Source organism: Rosa chinensis, chromosome 1, assembly GCF_002994745.2.
Source record: "Rosa chinensis cultivar Old Blush chromosome 1, RchiOBHm-V2, whole genome shotgun sequence".
Classification (NCBI taxonomy): domain Eukaryota; kingdom Viridiplantae; phylum Streptophyta; class Magnoliopsida; order Rosales; family Rosaceae; genus Rosa; species Rosa chinensis.
Window position 1 is genome coordinate 38,373,338 of NC_037088.1, and position 19,463 is coordinate 38,392,800.

The window sequence follows — 19,463 nt, forward strand, 5'->3', positions numbered from 1 at the left end:
TGACCTCAGTACAATATTGCTTTGATACCACAATGGCTGAAACGGGGAAGGTGGAGAGAGTTTTCTCAATTAGTTCTTGCTCTGTGACAGGTTGTCCACAAAATCTCAACATAGACTGTAGGCGAAGAGTTTCTGAATTATATGTAGCAACAGACTTGAAATCAACAAAGCGCAGATTGTTCCATTGAACCTTGAAGTTAGGGAGGAGGGAATCTTGGACATTGGCAAAGCGCTCTTCTAGCGCTACCCATAGCTCTCTTGCATCCTTGATCGACATATACTCCAATCTGAGTGCTTTGTCCATATGACGTATCATCAAGATAACTGCTTGAGCATGCTTTGTAGGTGTTCATACGAAAACAAGATTAGGTTCCTGAATTATGGGCAATATTCCCTTTGAAGTGTGGTGGTTCTCAACATCGGTTACCCAATTGTGGTAATCCGAGCCTGTTGAGTCAAGCATAGGAAAGTCGAGCCTTGGTTCATTCGACATCTTGAAAATAAGAAGAGAAGATGTATTAGTTTCGGAGCTAAACTTCCACGAAAACTAAAATAATAAGATTTCCGAGCTATGCTACCAAGAAATCAATTTCCAAGAATCTCTTGGATTAGACCAAACAATAATGTTTTAATATGGTCACAATTTGATGCTTGCGGACGCTCTTAGTCCAAGCATTATGAACACTCTTAGTTCATACGAACGCTCTTAGTTCGTTTATTATGAACACTCTTAGTTCATACGAACACTCTTAGTTCGTTAAGCGTGAATCCCCACAATTCCGCTTATTAAATACTCAAAACCATGTTCATATATTCCAAAATTCTGCAGAAAATAAAAGGAATTTAAAATACAAGAAAGCAGCAAATTTAATTACAAAAACTTACGTGATGATTTGGGGCTTGAGAACACGCGCGTGTTGGAGCAGGCGTGTTGTAGTAAACTGCAGCAGCAAAAGCAGTGGCCGAACGGCGAGCAGCAGCAGCGACGAGTGGTAGCAGCGGCAGCAGGCAGCAGCAAATTCGGCAGCAGCAGGCAGCGGGTTCGACAGCAGTAGGCAACGGGCTCGGCAACAGCAAGCAGAAGGGTGCAGGGACGCAGGGGCGCGCGTGGCTATGCAGGCAGGTTGGCGGGTTGGTGCGCGGGCTGCAGGGGCAACAAGGCTGGGCGGAAGGCTGCGGGGCAGCAAGTGTGCAGTGGAGAGGCAGTAGGAGGCTGCGGTGCTTGCGGCAGGAGGCAGGGCTGCAGTGAGGTAGGCTAGGGTTGCAGGTAGGGATTTCGGCAGTTTTGGTGAGGGAAGCTTTTTAGGGTTTTTTTTCTTTTCTTTTCGGCTAAGGTTAAAGCTCGTGCTGATAACGTATTTAAGTGAAAATGGAATTGCAGAGAGAATTGTGTGTATATCATTGATAATAGAAGCCCTTTAAATAGGGAATTACAAAGTATATAAAAGGTAATAGAATCCGAACATAACTAGGTAATCTAGAACCTTCTCCTATTACAACTCAATGACTAAACCCTAGTTTGAAGAGACACACATTATGTCGACATACTTCAACATGGCTGTTTATTTCCAAAAATGAAAAGTAAAATACAATTGGACATAAACATGTGGGAAAGTTTAAGGGGTGTACTTTCGGGTTTATTTAAAGATGATTATGGGGAAAATAAGGTGAAGCCCAATTCAAAGCCCAGTTTTAACCTTTGGTCTATTTATTTTGATTGCCAGAATGTAAAAACCACTCCATTTCAGCATTCCTTACCTGTCAACGTGTTCAAAACTGGTTGTTTAATTCGGAGTCTGTATGTTTTGTAGTACATTGGTTATGGCAATGGCAACTAGATTGATTATGTCAATGGCAACTAGATTGTTTTAGTAGTAGACCAACCTCTTATAGTGATAGATCAACCCTCTACGCTGTATCTCTACAATGATTAGAATAACTTATTCTATAGTCTACCCAAGTAAGTTCCCCTTTCCCAAAATGTCTCCTCTGTTTCAAATTCCATTGCAACCATTTTGTTTGAGTCTTAAGTTTCGGGTTGCATTAACCATTCAAGGAGAATCAAGTGATTTGATTTGGATGTTTGACAGAAAAAATCCAAAATCAGTGACATGCAGAATGCGAACGAAGTCATTTTCTGCCTCTATGAAGATGAACTGGCAAGTTTCAATTCAGGAAATAAAACGGTATGTAGCTGATACAATTTCATTCTCTAATTTTTTGATACGTTTGTTCTAAGGTTGTGCATTTGCTATCGCATGTACTTTTCTGTCTGTTTCTTTCTTTTCTTCTTCTTCTTTTTGTTTCCTTCTTTTTTTTTTTCTTACCTTGATCTGCGTTTTATCTGTGTACTTTATGGATTAGTAATGGAGTGTCTAAGCATTAAGAGACCATAGTGATTGCATTAGTTATGAAAATTAAGGCTTCATGTAGTTCTAATCCCAAGCATTAGGAGACCACAGTGATTGCATTGGTTAGTGCAGGTGTAATAAGGGATAATCCTTCCTTGTTGTGCTTTAGTCCATACTTTTAAGGTCCTTTTGTATAAAATCTGATATCCAAGAACTAATTAATGACCTTACAGGTTGTGGTCCTTCTCTATTCTTTCATGGACACTTACTCAATTATCAAACATCTACTCTTTGTAAGTAGATAACCCCGAGGACCAGAAACTCTTGCACCTTCATTGATGGAATATGATCCTTTCTCTTCCATATTAGTAAATTGATGAGTTTTGGTAACAACATGTAGCTAGAGTACTGGTGGAGGCACTCCTTAGCCTTAGGCCAGGGATTCATGCTATGGGACAGCTGGCTAGCTAATGTATCCTCTCTTTGTTATCTGTACTTCACATGCAGCATCCCATTAAGCAAAATTTTCATCTCAGTTACTGGCCATGAGTAGTTTACTCCCTGGTGGAATATTTCTTTGCCGTGAAGGAGAAACATCTGTTGAAGGCTTCGATTTTGGAGGGCTAGACTGAATTTAGTCCTTTTGTTAATTGACTTTAATTAACTTGAATAGATGTGCAGAGGTAGATTCCTTTCTGGAGGAGCAAATGTTGTCCAGCTCTCTCACTACTCTTAATATCTACTGAATGAATCTCAAGACCATGGATGGCACCAGAATTGCCATGCGCTGCAGTGCTTGCAAGATAGTGGACTGCCGACATCTCTTTCTCGTCTAAATATCCATGGATGTCTTTCTCGTCTAAATATCCATGGCTGTCCTTTGCTTAAGAAACGGTACCAAATAGAGACGGGTGAAGATTGGCCCCAGATTGCTCATATCCCCCTCAAATAGATCAATTGGCAGAAGATATGACATGCCATGTCTCAAGGGGTCACATATTCTGCGTGTAAGATCCTATTGCTTGAACTCATCGTTGATTCCACAATTCTAGGAATGACCACATCCCAATCTCTGGTCTCAAAAATGTTTGATTAACTCAACTAACTAGCTTAACTCAGTATCAACTTTAACACTGTTAACCACTGCAAGTGGCCTAGTGGTTCTTGCCTAGTTGGGTGTGCTCCCCAACCTAAGTTCGAACCCCGAAGCTGTCAAAGTGGCTAGGCACTGTGCTGCAATGCACAGTTGGAGCATTTCACATGCGCCGAAGGGGTTTATCTTGGGCCTAGGAAGCCTTTGAGTTCCCCTTGACAAAGTCAAAAAAAAAAACTTTAACAGTTAAAACAGCTACCTATGCATTATAATCTGTTTCAATATTGTAACAGAGAATTTGGGCCTGTATTGATTTTCCTAAAAAAATGTTTAAGCTCAAGTCCACAGCAGGGAGTCTTCAATTTTTCCATTGAAAGATTATAAGCTGTAGACACAATGTGGAACTGCATATAGTAAATTGAGAAATTGAAAATAGAGATACAGTGTACACAATCGTTAATATCTTTATTAATCTCGAGTCTACTTCAACTTTCGGATTCTCTTGCTTCAGGGTCAAGCTACTACTTATGTTTGTATGCTTCTGTTGCCAGTGCGTCCCTAGATGTTACAAGTTTACAACTATTTGCAGTGCTGCCACTAAAGGTGTTAACTTTTGTATATGTTGTGGAATTGAAGGATTAATGATCTTTTTAAAGGTCGGGGCTTAGGGCGTGCATTTTGGAAAGATGGCTAATGTATCCTGATTTTTTCTGTGTTTTACATGCAGCATCTCATAATGCTTGTAGCTGTTGGACCCTCATCTCAGTAACCAGTTATGAGACCTGTCAAAGGTGAAACAATTCCCATAATAATCGGTTCTTGCCAAAAAAAAAACACTTTGTTGCAAACAATTTGCAGATTGTGAAGGTCTCCGAGGACTCGCATCTCTTAAAAATTTGTCACTTGACTTTGGCATTGATGATGTGAATTGCTAGATTCATTTCCAGAAAAGGGGCAATTACCCAGTACTGTCACTTATCTCTGGATCTACTGTCTTAATCTTATGACAATGGATATCGTCAAGTGGTTTGGACATCTCAACTCACTTGAAACCTTGAAGATTATGTATTACTCTGAGTTCAATTTCTTACCACCTCACCTCTTTCTGTAGACATCATTAGTGTGTGTGCTTTGCTTAAAAATAACACCAATTATGAGAGGAAGGGGAAGATTGTTCCAAGATTGCTGACATCCATAGCATACTATCAATGTGGAAAATGTATGATGCAGTTGCAATGCCTTGAGGGGTCCCGGCCATTTCCATTAATCATAATCTTCCAAAATTATGTCAGGTATTTCTTCTTCAATATAAATCTACTGCCTTTTCATTGTAGTCCTTTATAAAACTATATGACGATGGAAGCCTATAAATTGTCAGCTGGACTCCATGATCAGGAGACATAAACATTCAGTAATGATACAAGAATCCTCATAACCTATCTAATTCACCTATGCACATAATATCGGGATGTAGTCGTATGTAGAATGATAAGAGCTGCCTTACTGACTGGTAAGATCCTTTCCGTTCCAAATCAGTCTATCGATAAGTTCTGTTAAATGCATGTTGTTAGAGTGAAAGTTTGTTGCACTGCTCTATGTGTTGTCTCTGGAGCATTAAATTCAATGGCCAAATTCTCAGTTTTGTGGATATGTGTATGTGCAAAAGACACCATGGGCAACAACAGTATTGCGACTTCTAAAATCTTTTCCTGTTCCAAGGTAGTCTAGTGCAATGCCAATTGATTTGAGCTTTGACCTTTGTTCTTTATATGCAGCATGTCAGCAAGAAAATTCCCTTGCGGACTGTATCAACTCTTGGACTTCCTCGTGATTGAGTTTTTGGTGCTACTTCGATGATCTACCTACAGCTCCTTACATTGCTGGGAAAACTTTTGCAGTGATGGCAGGATTACTAATAATGGCTTCAACTTTCGAGGAGCAGACATGGAAATAGTACAGAGAAGTATTCTGCAGTTTGCAGTATGTATAAGCTGTACCTACATTAGAAGATATAACAGTAGTACCTATATTAGAAAATAAAGTCTATACTAGTACAGGGAAAGTATTTGACAGTACTAGACTTTTTTTTATTGCTCGATACATGATCAATTGAGCTATTTAATTTTGCTACCCCTTGGATAAGTTTTTGTAGTTCTAGATACGGCTATACTATATTCTCATGCTTTCAAAGCTAGCAAGCAGTCCTGTTGTGGTTTCATCTTTTGGTTATTGCTAACTCCATATACTAATCGTGGCCAGCCGCATCGAGGATCGGGTCTGCTTTGCTGCAATTACAGCAAAGCTCATATATTGTATAAAATTTCAGACAACAAATTAACTGGAGATATTTCCCCGTTAATCACTTAATCTGCACTGGACTTCTCTTCAGTACCTTGAGTCGAGTGTACAAGTCGTAGGTGTGTATCTTTGGGCTTTCTCAGAAGATGATTTTGATCAAGTGAGGCCCATGGCGAAGCCCAACTTTAACCTTTAAAATAACTAGCAAGATTGCCCCCGCACTGCAATGAAATGAAGAAATGTTGTGAATTGTATGTTAGATACATTACATGTCTACAAAGGTAATATTAACAGTGAGCGAAAGCAGGGCAGGAGAAAGATGCGTGAAAAAGGGAACTCTCGTAGTTGGATTGATGAACACAGTTCCAGTGTAGGGGCTGCTCTGCATAATATAAAGTGTCAGCAATCCATTCAATAAAATTTGATTTGATAATACAGTTGAAAAGTTGATTTGCAATGATATAGTGTATGACATAGAGCAGCTCGAAAAATATGAGTCCTTACCAATATATTATTTGTGCAAACAAACATTGAAGGTAGCTTTTGTAGGTCTGTAAATGCTTGAGAACAGAGAGCAAAGTAAAAGATGTACAGAAAAAATGTTTCCAGTAAAGTACTGGACATAATACCAAAAGAAAGAAACACCGGTTATGGAAAACATTCGATCGTAGTAAGATTAAAAGATGATAAAACTTATTGAGTGTATGTGAATGCAGATCCAATTGGGACAACATTGTGGTCTGGGAATATAGTACTGCTATTGAAGCACAAACCAACTATAAAAATTGAAAATGGGTCGTTGCCTGATAAATTTGTCCTAAGGTTGGTTTCTTAATAGGCTTTTATTAAATAACACTCAAAAAACAGACTCAAATCAATTCGTTTGATAAATGTTTATGTCAATTCGAAAATTGCACGCCAACAAATACTAGCTAAATGACATGAATCAACTATAAAAGGGCTATAATATGAATGAAGCATAACAGTAATGGATATCTTGTCTTTCATAATTCCCTTTCTTGAGGTGCACATGATCAGTCATCTTTTCAATTATGAAAGACAAAAGTGTTACTTTAAAGTTGACACAAATTGTTATTATGGTATTGAATTGAACTACAAACAGCATCTGCAGAACAGAATTATCATGGGACGAGATTGTTTAGAATAATATATCTTTATGAAAATCAGGAATGAAGGAGATGCAAGAATTTTCACTTGCCAAGACAGGACGTGGGAATGCCAATTTCCTTTGACGGTCAATGGACTTGATATCATCAGTGTAATTAAGGCCTGCAGTACAAATTTAAAAATTAGTCTTTTATTATTACAATATTCCTCAGCCTGATAGAATAATTGTAGATTAAGAAGGCGTTTATGTTACCTTATATCTTCACCATAATCACTCTGTACAAACTTCTCAAGAGCACCAGCAGCTTCAAAGGATCTAAAGACAATAGGAAGTATCTGATGTTTACCTAAGTATTGAGCCAATATGGTGCATATATATGAATAACATCAAGGAATGAGTAGCATGTCTTAATCTGATAGAGGCAAATATTGCCAATCATCTGAAAACCGAGCAATTGTACTTTTTGGTTGTAGCAGGATAGCAATAAATGATAAATGTGCATCAATGTTGGCATCAAACATGAAAATGGCAGTCATAAGAATATTGATGGGAGTAGAATTTTGTTTGTTTTGCATTTAACTAAAAAGTAGGATAGCTGAGCACTGTATACGCAATTGTTTAAGTTACTTTAACTAAAAAGCAGGATAGCTGAACACTGTATATGAAATTATTTAGTGTCAAGACTTAACAGAATACATTTAAATGTAAGTGACCACTAAGTCAGAATGTGAAATTGCAACATTATTGATATATAACACATGACCTGCGAATTCAATCAATTGAAATCCATAAGAACAAAAATCTTTCATTGTTACTTTTGTTCTAGTTGTTCTGCACATTAGCTATATGAAACCAGAATTGATAAACTGAACAGAAACCATTTCTTCAATGTATATATTTCAACTGATGAATCAAATAGAAATCACTATTTCGGATTGAAGACTTGTTCAACTGAAATAACAGATACTTATATAGCCTATGAGATTCTAGTTGTTTTACAAAATCAAATTTTCCCATACACTTAAGAAATCGTTTTCCTTACTCAATCAATCATATTAGCGAAACGAAACCAAAACTAAACTATCAAATTTTCAAAGCAACACAGATCTCACCGTCTCTATTCCCGCTCTGTCTCCTCTTTCACCCTGCAAAGATAACCCAGAAAACTCTGTCTTTTCGATTTCAATCCAACTGACTCAATCCCAAACGACTTTCACATCAGCTTTGATATTCTACCCGAACAATAAGGGCAAATTCGACTTTTAAATCAACTTAATTATAATCATCTGCACGTTTCCAGCTAATCACGGTCCGTGCATGTGAATTTTTAACTCTTTTTTACCGAAATAAAGAAAGGGGCGTGATGACTTTGACTGAAAAAAAACCAAGGGGCATCCAACCATAAAAGAGAAAAGAAAACAAAAGAAATGGGGCATCCCACTGACAAGAAAAGAAAAGGCCAGGCCGACATTTCCACCAAATGCATTTGGAACCAAGAGCAAAAGAAGAGAAAGAAAGAAAGGAATTTGGAACCCAATTCCCACTCAACTGAGAAACCACCAAAATTTTGAGATTTCCCTGAGCAGAATTTTGCTGGTTCATCCATGGCTCAGCACAAGGCCTCCCCTTCTACATATACTACTACTCCTTCTGGACCTCCTTCTTATGACGTGTTCCTCAGCTTCAGAGGTACAGACACCCGAAAGAACTTCACTGATCACCTGTACACGGCCCTTCTCAACGCCCGATTCCATACTTTCCGGGATAACCGAATCGAGAGAGGGGAGAATATCTGGGAAGAACTAAAGAAAGCAATTCATCTGTCACGAAGTTCTGTGATTGTGTTTTCGAGAGATTATACCTCTTCCGATTCGTGTCTGGACGAGCTTGTTGTGATCCTTGAACGCAAGAGGACATCCGATCATATCGTGTTCCCGGTCTACTATGATATTGGTCCATCTCAATTGACGAAGCAGGCAGAAACTCTTTCAGAGGTTCCCAAACACCAAGAAAATCAATCATCAGAGAAGTTGAATATCTGGCGGGCAGCACTTGAAGAAGTTGCAGGTCTAGCAGCAAATGTTTTAAAAAATGAAGCTGACGGGTATGTAAATTCAGATCATAACTAAAGCCTTGAGAAATTACTAAATAACAACTGTATATACATGTCATGTAATTTGTTGACTTTATTCGCAAATCTATTACTTTGAAATTGATAGACTCATAGCTGGCTAGCTTGTATGATATATTTTTGTTTTGATTGCAATTTGTAGGCACGAGTCAAAGTTCATCCAAAAGATTGTTACAGTGATTCAAGACAAGCTAGGTCGTGTGCCCCTGACCCATGTCCAGGAGGTGTTACAGAAGCAGTTGTTGGATATTAAGCCTTACCTCGATGACGCCGAGGGAAAACAACTGAACAACCCAAATGTGAAGGCATGGTTCAATGAGGTTAAAGGAGCTGTCTATGATACCGAGGACCTATTGCAGGAGATCAAGACAGAAGTATTAAGACAAAAGATGGAACCCAAATCAGATATTTGGCTTGATCAGTGGAGAAATCAGATATTTGTTCAGAGACAATTGTATTGTCAGAAGAACAATCTTGTTGATGACCTTTTCCATGCACAGCCCCTGTGTAAGGCTGTGACTCACCAGTGAGACCCTTAGGTTGATTGCCACCTATAGGCAAGTTAGTCTCAGAAACGACCTCTTCGCGAGCAGGTTTTTGACGTTCCAATTCGCCTTGCTGCGAATTAGCCAAGCTGGAACCTTCCTCGCGTAAGGTTGTGAACTCAGATGTGATGTTCGCGGCATGTTGAGTGGTCTGTTTGTCGCTGCTCAAGAAAGGCTTATGGAATTGTTCTCCAGCTTCTCGAGCGTTCTCGAGGAGACTAGGACCGAAGTACGTTGACAGAGGATTTGGTGGCACTGAAAGTCAGCTTCTGGGAAGACTAGGACTAGGAGTGTTGTCACGCCCCGAATTTTGAATAACTTTTTTGTCAAATCCGGAACATGAATATACAACTACAACGCAAACCACTCAAATTACAAATCTCAATTTAGTTATTACAACTCACTTAAACAAAGTAAATATGTAAAGCTCAAATTGAGCATCACTCACCTCACTAATACAATCATTGTAAAACTACAACAATTACTCTAACCCGCACGATCACAGTCCTGATTCTCTTAACCTGCAAGATTTCCCGCTACACAATTTGAATAGTGTACCGGGAATTGCAACAACACAAAACCCGGTAAGCTTTTTGCAAAGCTCGTGAGTAAAAAAGAAAGAATTGTTGATTTTATAACATGTTTATTTTAACTCAAGTAAAAATCAACAATCTCAACATCTGCAAGGAAACATCAAAACAAAACACGGAAAATCCCCAACAAATACATTTCCACAATTTTCTACCCACAATACTACCACTTTGGTCCATCCCAACTGTTTGGACCCAACACCAATAACACGTTAGAGTTCTAACTACCTTGTTACCTGTCATCTCGGTTATTATTTAACTGGCGGTCTTCGGACTCCCTGTCCTCAGAGCACTACATCTCGGTTATTATTTAACCGGCGTTCTTCGGACTCCCAGTCCTCAGAGCACTACATCTCGGTTATTATTTAACCGGCGTTCTTCGAACTCCCCGTCCTCAGAGCACTACATCCCAACACTCTATACATCCCCCAATGTCCATCATAAAATCTACATGACTCAGTGATCATAATCATCGCATATAAATATGGTAATTCACGTATAAATACAGTAAGTCACGTATAAAGCCACATCTCAAACCATAATAAATAAATCATCACAATTCCACACTCTTCAATGTCACACCATTCCATATATATATCCACGTAAATATATATATACATAATCATCCACTCAGGGATAATTACTAATACCAACTATAGTTCATGCAAGAAAACAGGAAATACATTTTGTATAATTTAAAATCATTTTACTTACCTATGGACGTAGTTGATCAAGTCCATGTGATTAAAAACAAATATTTATTCCATAAATATTTTTCACACAATTACGACAAATAAATTAATTAAAAGTACTCGGTTCGTAATATGAACCGCGTGAGATTTACTCACCTCTAATCCCGCAGCGTCTTCACTTTCACAATACACACCAAAACCGCTCACCAAGGATGACCATCAATCACCTAGTCAAACATGATTCTAACTTAGCCAACAACTCATAAACAAAATTAAACAATGATCCAACGGTCAGATCAAAATTATATGCACGATCCAACGGTCGGATTCGAAAATAAGGGTGATCCAACGGTCGGATTCGAAAATAAAGACGATCCAACGGTCGGATTCGAAAATAAAGGTGATCCAACGGTCGGATTCGAAAATAAAGACGATCCAATGGTCGGATTCGAAAATAAAGGCAATCCAACGGTCGGATCGAAATTATATGATGATCCAACGGTCGGATCCTCACGGATCGCCCTAGGATCATCCTCCAAAAATATCACGAAGATCCAACGGTCGGATCTTCCTGAATCGTCCTTATAAACATCTCCACAAAATTTCATGAAAATCCGACGGTCAGATTCTCACGAATCGCCTTCGGAATCACTAAATCACAATTATACGAAGATCCAACGGTCGGATCTTCGCCCGTGACCTCACAAAGTCACCGGGACAGTCATACGATCAACATATTAAAATTTGAAGTAAAACCGATGGTCTGATCTTCACAGATCGAAAACCGAAGATAAACATAAAAACGTAAATCCACTATTCATCAACTTTTCCAAAATAACCTTATAATATATCAAAACGCTCGTATGGATGCATAGATGAATAAACTGAGAACAGAACACGAAAATATGGCCGGACGCGCCGCCACGCGCCTCCACAAGTGGTGGTCAAACCGGCGGTCAACGACGGGTCAACCACCTCCGATGGCAAAGTAACCAACTACAAACTTCTTCAGAATTAAAGGGTGATCAACTTTCATAACTAGAGCTAAGTCTGATTCGGCCTAGATCGTCCTAGATCAAGCTTTGAAGTTTGGATTAATCTGGAGCGTCGATCCGAAACCCAGATTCAACCAGAACTGTCAAAAAGTCAACGCTTGATCTAGCATTCTATACACAAAATCGTGATGAAAGACTTACATAGCTGATCATGAAGAGGAGATCACGAAAATGGGAACGATCGGCCCGTGCATCGCCGGAAAAGTCGTTTTCCGGCCGGGTCAGATCGGACGAAACTGGACCTCCTACGATCCAGCATTCGGGGCAGTGGCGGAGCACGGTGACACCAGAGGGCGGCTGGGCGTGCGACGGCGAACTCGGGGAAGGCCGGTTCCGGGGCCGGAGGAGGCCGGAGGGCGGCGTTCCAGCCTGGTCGGGTCAGAAGCAATTCGCCGGGTCTGAGGAGACGCGGAAGAGAGAGAACCGGGGGGGGGGGGGGGGGACTGTTTGGCAAAAAAATGAAATTTTTGTCCTTAATGACAAAAATCAGAAAAATCTCCTATTTATATAAAATTCTCAATTTTCAAAAATTCATAACTTATTCATACGAACTCCGAATATTGCGTTCCACATATGCACGCGATCGTATCGACGAGCTCTACAACTTTCATGAATGAACTTTTCCCAAATGAACTTTTTGAGACCCCCCTAAATGACTTCGATTTCAAAATAAATTCGTTCGAACTAATTCCACAACTCCTCAAAGCTTCGTACAATCACCCATGACCACGAAATCATTTCCAAAACGTCATCGGAAAATAATATGAATTTTCGGGGTATTACAAGTGTGATCACCGGTAAGAGAAAGAGAAGGAGAGGAGTTGCTCTTAGAGAGGTTGCTCTAGAGAGAACTTAGATCATCTTAGAGATGTTGATGTTGTGAATGTGTTTTGGTGTTGGTGTTTGGACGTGGTACTACAATCGGCTCTCAAGGAGACTAGGACCGAAGTACGTTGACAGAGGGTTTGGCGGCACTGAAAGTCGGCTTATGAGAAGACTAGGACTAGAAGTGTGATCACCGGTAAGAGAAAGAGAAGGAGAGGAGTTGCTCTTAGAGAGGTTGCTCTAGAGAGAACTTAGATCATCTTAGAGATGTTGTTGTGAATGTGTCTTAGTGTTGGTGTTTGGTCGTGGTACTACAATCGGCTCTCGAGGAGACTAGGACAGAAGTACGTTGACAGAGGGTTTGGTGGCATTGAAAGTCGGCTTCTGGGAAGACTAGGACTAGGAGTGTGATCACCGGTAAGAGAAAGAGAATGAGAGGAGTTGCTCTTAGAGAGGTTGCTCTAGAGAGAACTTAGATCATCTTAGAGATGTTTTGAAGTTGTGAATGTGTGTTTTAGAATGAGATGAGAAGGTGTTTATATAGGGAAGAAAAAGAAGAGTGAAATGATGAGTGGAAGAAAAATAATGAAAGTGGAGTATGAAAGTGATTTGTAAAATATGGAAAAGATAGAGAAATGATGAAATGAAAGCAAAGCATGAAGGTGCAGAAACATGGAAGTGATGATGATCTATTAAAGAGATTGTAGTAGAAAAATATATCCAAGGAAAAAAAGAAAAGCATCTAGCTTTCTTCATGTGGGTAGGAAACATGAACATGTGAATATTGAGCTGGTTTTAGGTCAGTTTCTGCCCCTTTATTCCTTCAATTATTTCTCCAACAAGACTTCAGAATGAGCCTTCCACTTCTTCATAAAAAATGTTCCACTATGAGTGTAGATCATCATGACAAATTTTCAGAGCTTTATTCCATGCGGTTGGGCCGAAAATGCTGCTGGACCTCTTACAGGTCTAGTTTTCCAGTTTTGCTTATGTAGAAAATTGGACTGATTGTTTGAAGGCCTTCCACTCAAAAATAGCTCTGGCACTCTTAATAAGAAATGATCCTTGGGATGTCTAGTATTAATCTGGAAAGTTTTAGCTCATTTAGATTTCATTTGGTTAGTCTGCCTCCCCTCCTTCCTTGTTTAGATCGGTTTCTCCTAGCCGAAGTAGGAAAATGTGCTAAAGTTGACTTTTCATGCTTCCATGCTTCCATAGTAGGCTTTATTTAGCCTCTAAATATATATTTCAAGCTTGTCGACAATATATAGCTTGAGCCACTGACATTGGCTCAATTTCTCCAACACATGCCTTGTCAGGCCAAAATGCTCATTTTGGGTCCAAACAGCTACTTGGACAGTTTGATACCTGATGTATTAAAAGGGACAGTTTGGTACTTCAAGTTAGACTTCGTTTGACACTTTGGTACTTCTGTTAATTTTTCTGTTAAATGTAAGGATAAAATTGACATTTAGAATATATGTATGAAGCGTAATAAAAAAAGATGAGTTTGTGGGTTGATTTTCTTCATAATTTTATAGGTATGAATTAATGCTTATGTGTTCTGTTGAAGGTGAAATATTCAAATTTTATGTTTACTATATAGTAATCATATAGTGAACACCCATGACAGTACTCTATTGAAACTAGTCTCGTACAACTAAATTTTTTTAAACATAAAATTCAATTATGTCAACTTTAATATAACCCAAAAGTATTAATTAATTTTCATTTTCTCCTAAATGACCCAAAAAATGATGAAGACCTAAAATAATACCAAATAATATCATCGCATTGTGTTTATGAAGAGGAGGAAAAATCCAAGTTTTGGGGGAAAAATTAGTGGATTTATAGAGAATAGTACAAAAAAAAAATTGATTATTATATTTCTTTAACATAAAATTCGAATATTTCACCTTCAACATAACTCATAAATTCATACCTATAAAATTATGAAGAACGGAAATCAACCCACAAACTCATGTTTTTTTATTATGTTTTTATACATATATTCTAAATGTCAATTTTATCCTTACATTTAACAAAAAAATTAACAGAAGTACCAAAGTGTCAAACTGAGTCTAACTTCAGGTACCAAACTGTCCATTTTAATATATCGGATATCAAACTGTCCAAGTAGCAATATCTCAGATACTATGCAGGAATTTACCCTAATTATAATCATCTGCACGTTTCCAGCTAATCATTGTCCGTGCATATGAATTTTGGGAAAAATTCACCAACGGTGTCTGGACACTTAGGGGACTTTCAGAATGATACCTGAACTTACAAAGTTATCAATGTGATACCTGGACTCATTTTTTTCGTATCAACATCGTACCTATGACCAATTTCCGTAACGGCTCCGTGACGGAAATTGGCCATAGGTATCACATTGATACGAAAAAATGAGTCCAGGTATCACATTGATAACTTTGTAAGTTCAGGTATCATTCTGAAAGTCCCTAAGTGTCCAGACACCGTTGGTGAATTTTTCCCAATTTTGCACGTGCGATGCACGTGAGTCACTTAATGAAGACAAAATGACCGATTTACCCTCAAATTCTTTCTTTCTTTTCTTTTCTTTTTTTTCTTTATTCTTCTCTCTTTCTTTCTTTCTTTTCTTGATTCAAATCATCTTGCTTGTCCGATTCCCACCGCCGATCGCCGATCAAACACCGCCGCTGCGTCTCAATCCATCTTCATGCACCACAGATGGTCAGTTGTTTCTGGTTCCCCCAACTTCAAATCCTATAGCAAATTGAAATTGTGGATTGAGGCTTCACCGCTCACTCCAAGTTCATTCCCCCCGCCGCCGCCAATGACTTGACCACCACTACTCTCGTTCTCTCCTCCGAACACTTTTATACACCATTGATCAGAAACTCAGACCCCGCCAGCCCTCCACTCTCAAATCACAGCTCCAATCACACCACTCCATCCTCTCCTTCTTCCCGACATGCAACACCACCTCCACACCATCCTCACCTGCAACTTCATCGGTTTAGCCGACAACTTCAGCCTCTAGCCCAACTTCGATCAGAGGCAATTTTAGGCAGACAAAGATTAACAACTTCGGCCTCCACACCATCCTCACCTGCAGAAAATTCGAGCTGTTCTTATTCACCAGCTTCGCCACTCCGCTGCTACCTACCATTGTGCCTCTCCGATTAGTAAACAAAGGACTCGGAGCCTCCACCATCGAGAAATTGAGGCTCACGTTCTGCGTGTCCTGCACGGCGGATATCGGCATCGTCAGAGAAAATGTTGTGTGAACATAAATTTAGTTTGGGTTCCACGGTGGCAGCTAGTCGAGCTCGTTGATTGCGGCCTTAGCTTTCTTGATTAGCCAATCGACGACCTTGCTAGGTTGGTCGTATCCAAGCCGGTCCTGCATGTCGTAGAATTGAATGGCGGTGTGGGCGACGAGCCTGATGCTGCCATCCCTGGGGCCTTTGGTGGTGCAAACCTTGCTGTGGCTGTCCTTCCGGCCGGTGGCCCTTAGAATGTGGCCTTGAGCCTCCACGATTTCTCTAGCGGTGGAGGAAGAAGCAGTCCTTATCCCCAAACCCAATCGAGAAGCAGCGGAGGATGACGTTGTTGTGCGGTGGTGGAGGTTGTTGTGGTCAAGTCATTGGCGACGGCGGCGGGGATGAACTCGGAGTGAGCTGTGAAGCCTCAATGCACAATTTCAATTTGCTATAGGATTTGAAGTTGGGGGAACCAGAAACATATGTGGTGCATGAAGGTGGATTGAGACGCAGCGGCGGTGGGAATCGGACGAGCAAGATGATTTGAATCTTGATGATTCAAATCAGGGGAAGAAGAAACCAGAAAAGAAGAAGAAAGAAAGAAAGAAAGAAGGAAAGAAGAATAAAGAAAAGGGTTAATGCTCATACACCCCAAATTTGGGAAAATACTTCTCATACACCCCAGTGTATTATTTTTGTTCTCTTTTACACAACTTTTTCTCACTTTCTTTCCTACCTACCCGTCTTTTCAAAATCCCTACCATTAGTACCCCTTTGTTGTTTTGGTCTGTTAGAGTCTGCATCTGCATATGTCTCTTTCATAAATTTATATATGTTGTTTTAGAAACGTGGTGGGCCCATCAGAGTTTGTTTCATTTGAATATATGTATGAAGCTGACAGTCATCCTCTAATTCGAAAGGTAAACAGTACAATTTACTATTCATAATTTCAATTGTAGACAGACTTGAGCTTGTTGCTATATGCAAACATACTACTAAAGAACTGCAGAAAGAGAGAGAAAAACTGAGAAAATTAAAAACCTATCGGGACAGCCTTGATAGAGAATCTCCCAATTACTGGGATATTATTTATAGACTTCAGACTAGAATCTATAAAATAGAAGAAGAGATAGAAAATCTCCTATATGTTCTGGAAGAGGAACAAAAACCTCTGAATTATTTGAGCATTGGTTAGATCCGCACCTCACTGGTATCAGAGCTTGTAAAAGGCTCAAAGGAGAACCCCTCCTTAATGGGGACAATGTCCGAATTGTTACTAGAGAAAATAAATTCTCTACTAAAAGCTTCTGATGAGAAATATCAGAAGATGTTACTAGAAATATCTAGATGTCAGTCGACACTAGAAACAATACCTGCTATAATCCACCAATTAGAAAGATTGGAAAACAAACTGGATTATATCAAAGATCTTCCAAAAACGGAAGAAGAAAGACTGACAAGTGTCAGTAGAAAAATCAAAGAACAGCAAAAAACGCTGGAAACTATACTGAAGGACAAGAAATTGCCTACAGTAAAAAAGAAGACTAATGGGTTCAAACCATTAGAGAAACCAGACTCAAATCGTGTTCCTAACATGATTTTTCTGGAACCATCTACTAGTCAGTCTAGTATCCGGTATGAAAACCCGGAAAATACAGAAAAAAGAGAAATGAAGATGTTAAGCATCTTTGGAAAAAAGAAAGGAGTTCAACTCCTAAATTCTGAAGAATTTGAATACAATGAAATCGAGCATGAGGTAAAAAACTCCTCAATTCCAAAGCTAGATTTCAAACAGATCTACCGACGGGGAACATTTGACCTGATGGACAGCCATCATTTCAAAATACTTGAATTCACAACCCCCTCAACAACAGGAGAAACAGATCTCTTGATGATCACCCCTGCTGAAGTTGCCAGAGCACAAGCAAAGCAATACCAATTTATGCACATTGGAGCAGTCCAAGTCGGCATAAAACTATTGGCAAGAGAAGGCATCAACTGTTCAGTCCTATGTGTCCTACAAGACAACAGATTGACAGACTTCCAAGCTAGTCTGTTGGGAACTCTAGAAGCATCACTATGCAACCAGGTAGCATATTTCAACTGCTTCCCCAACTTTTCAACCAGCTTGAAAGATGCAGCCCACTGCCTCAGACTGAGAGTCAAGACAGACGGGATCTCAATGAAAGAAGAAATGCAAGAATTGGCAATAGTATACAGAGTGTACTATAAACTGATGAGCACCACAGTGGAACCAAAGACAAGGATCTCCAACATCCCTGGTCTCACTACTGGATTCCTCACCAACCAAAAGAACCATTCACAGCAGATTCATAAGGTTGCTTGGAATGAAGTAACTTTTCCTCTTGAATGGAAACTGTCCGGTCCAAAAAAGCTGCCGGAAAGAGCAAAAGCAAAGATCTACGAGAGTAGACGCACTGAAGAAATCAGCCTCAACTTTGAAGATCACAGGAAAAGTGATGTCTGTCCTGAAAACATCAGGATAAACAGCAGTCTTCTGAGAAGAAGCTACAGCACCAGAGAAGCCGGTGTCAGTGGTACAAAACCCACTATTGAAGAACCAATATCAGAAGAAGATCTGGAAGCTGATCTATGCAGACCAGTCCATATGCTCAGAGCTGAGAAGCTCTATGATCTTTACAAAGAAGCTGAGAATTGTGAAAGTCCTGAACGATTAGAAAAACTAATCGAGGAAATGAAAGAATTCAAATGCAGAAAGACAAGAAAAGTCTTTCCTTACCAAGATGTTGAAATGGAAGAAGGAGGAAGCTCCAGAACTTTCATAAAAAAAGAAACAAGGGAAATGAAACTCCCAGTTCAGAAAGCCCCCACGGGTAAAAAAGGAGAAAGAAATTCTCAAAGATTCGTCCCCGAGGACAATCTGCCAAGAGTTCCGATCACGAACTATGGCATCTGGTTGAATCTAGACAAGAGTCTAGACAAAAGAAAAACCATTGACCAATGGGTAGATAGCCTGATGATGGCTTCTGCACTGACCCTTGGAAAATTTGAAGCACCAGATTTGCAGGTGTACTATGAAACTACTCTCACCGGAGTAGCAAAAAAGTACTACCTATCTTTCAAGGAAACTACCAGAGGAAGAGACTGGCTTGAAGAGATAAAAAATTCAAAGTCTCCGTATGATTTTGCAGTACCCCTGTACGATCAATTCTGTGGAGATCTCTCAAATCTGAGTGAGAAAGCCAAAGAAACGGCAAAGTCGAATATCTATGCTCTCAAGATCTGTGACATGAGATATTTCGAAGAATACCTGAATGAATTTCAGGAATATTACTGTACAACTGGTGAACTAGAGAATACTGATCTAGTTAATCTGTTGCACAGAAAGCTCCCTGAACCATGGAGAACAGCTGTGAGAGAAAGCATAGCTGAAAAACCAATTGAAAGATTTTCAGTTGGAGGAATTGCCGACAGAATCCGGCAACTACTGAAGGAGCAATGCAAAGCCAATCTTAGAGCTA

The 19,463-nt window shown here is 39.6% G+C and overlaps 1 long non-coding RNA gene across 5 annotated transcripts; it reads right to left on the reverse strand.

Moving 5' to 3' along the window:
• Positions 1 to 4,811: 4,811 nt before the first annotated feature.
• LOC112197975 lies at positions 4,812 to 8,189 on the reverse strand. 5 transcript variants are annotated; one of them, XR_005804747.1, is made up of 3 exons: positions 7,124 to 8,163; positions 5,837 to 7,032; positions 4,812 to 5,441 (listed from the first exon to the last, which is right to left on the reverse strand). It is a non-coding gene; the product is annotated as an uncharacterized LOC112197975 (long non-coding RNA). The 5 variants fall into 5 exon arrangements; XR_005804746.1 differs by having other exon boundaries at positions 4,812 to 5,729; XR_005804745.1 differs by having other exon boundaries at positions 4,814 to 7,032; positions 7,124 to 7,310; positions 7,984 to 8,189.
• Positions 8,190 to 19,463: the final 11,274 nt, after the last annotated feature.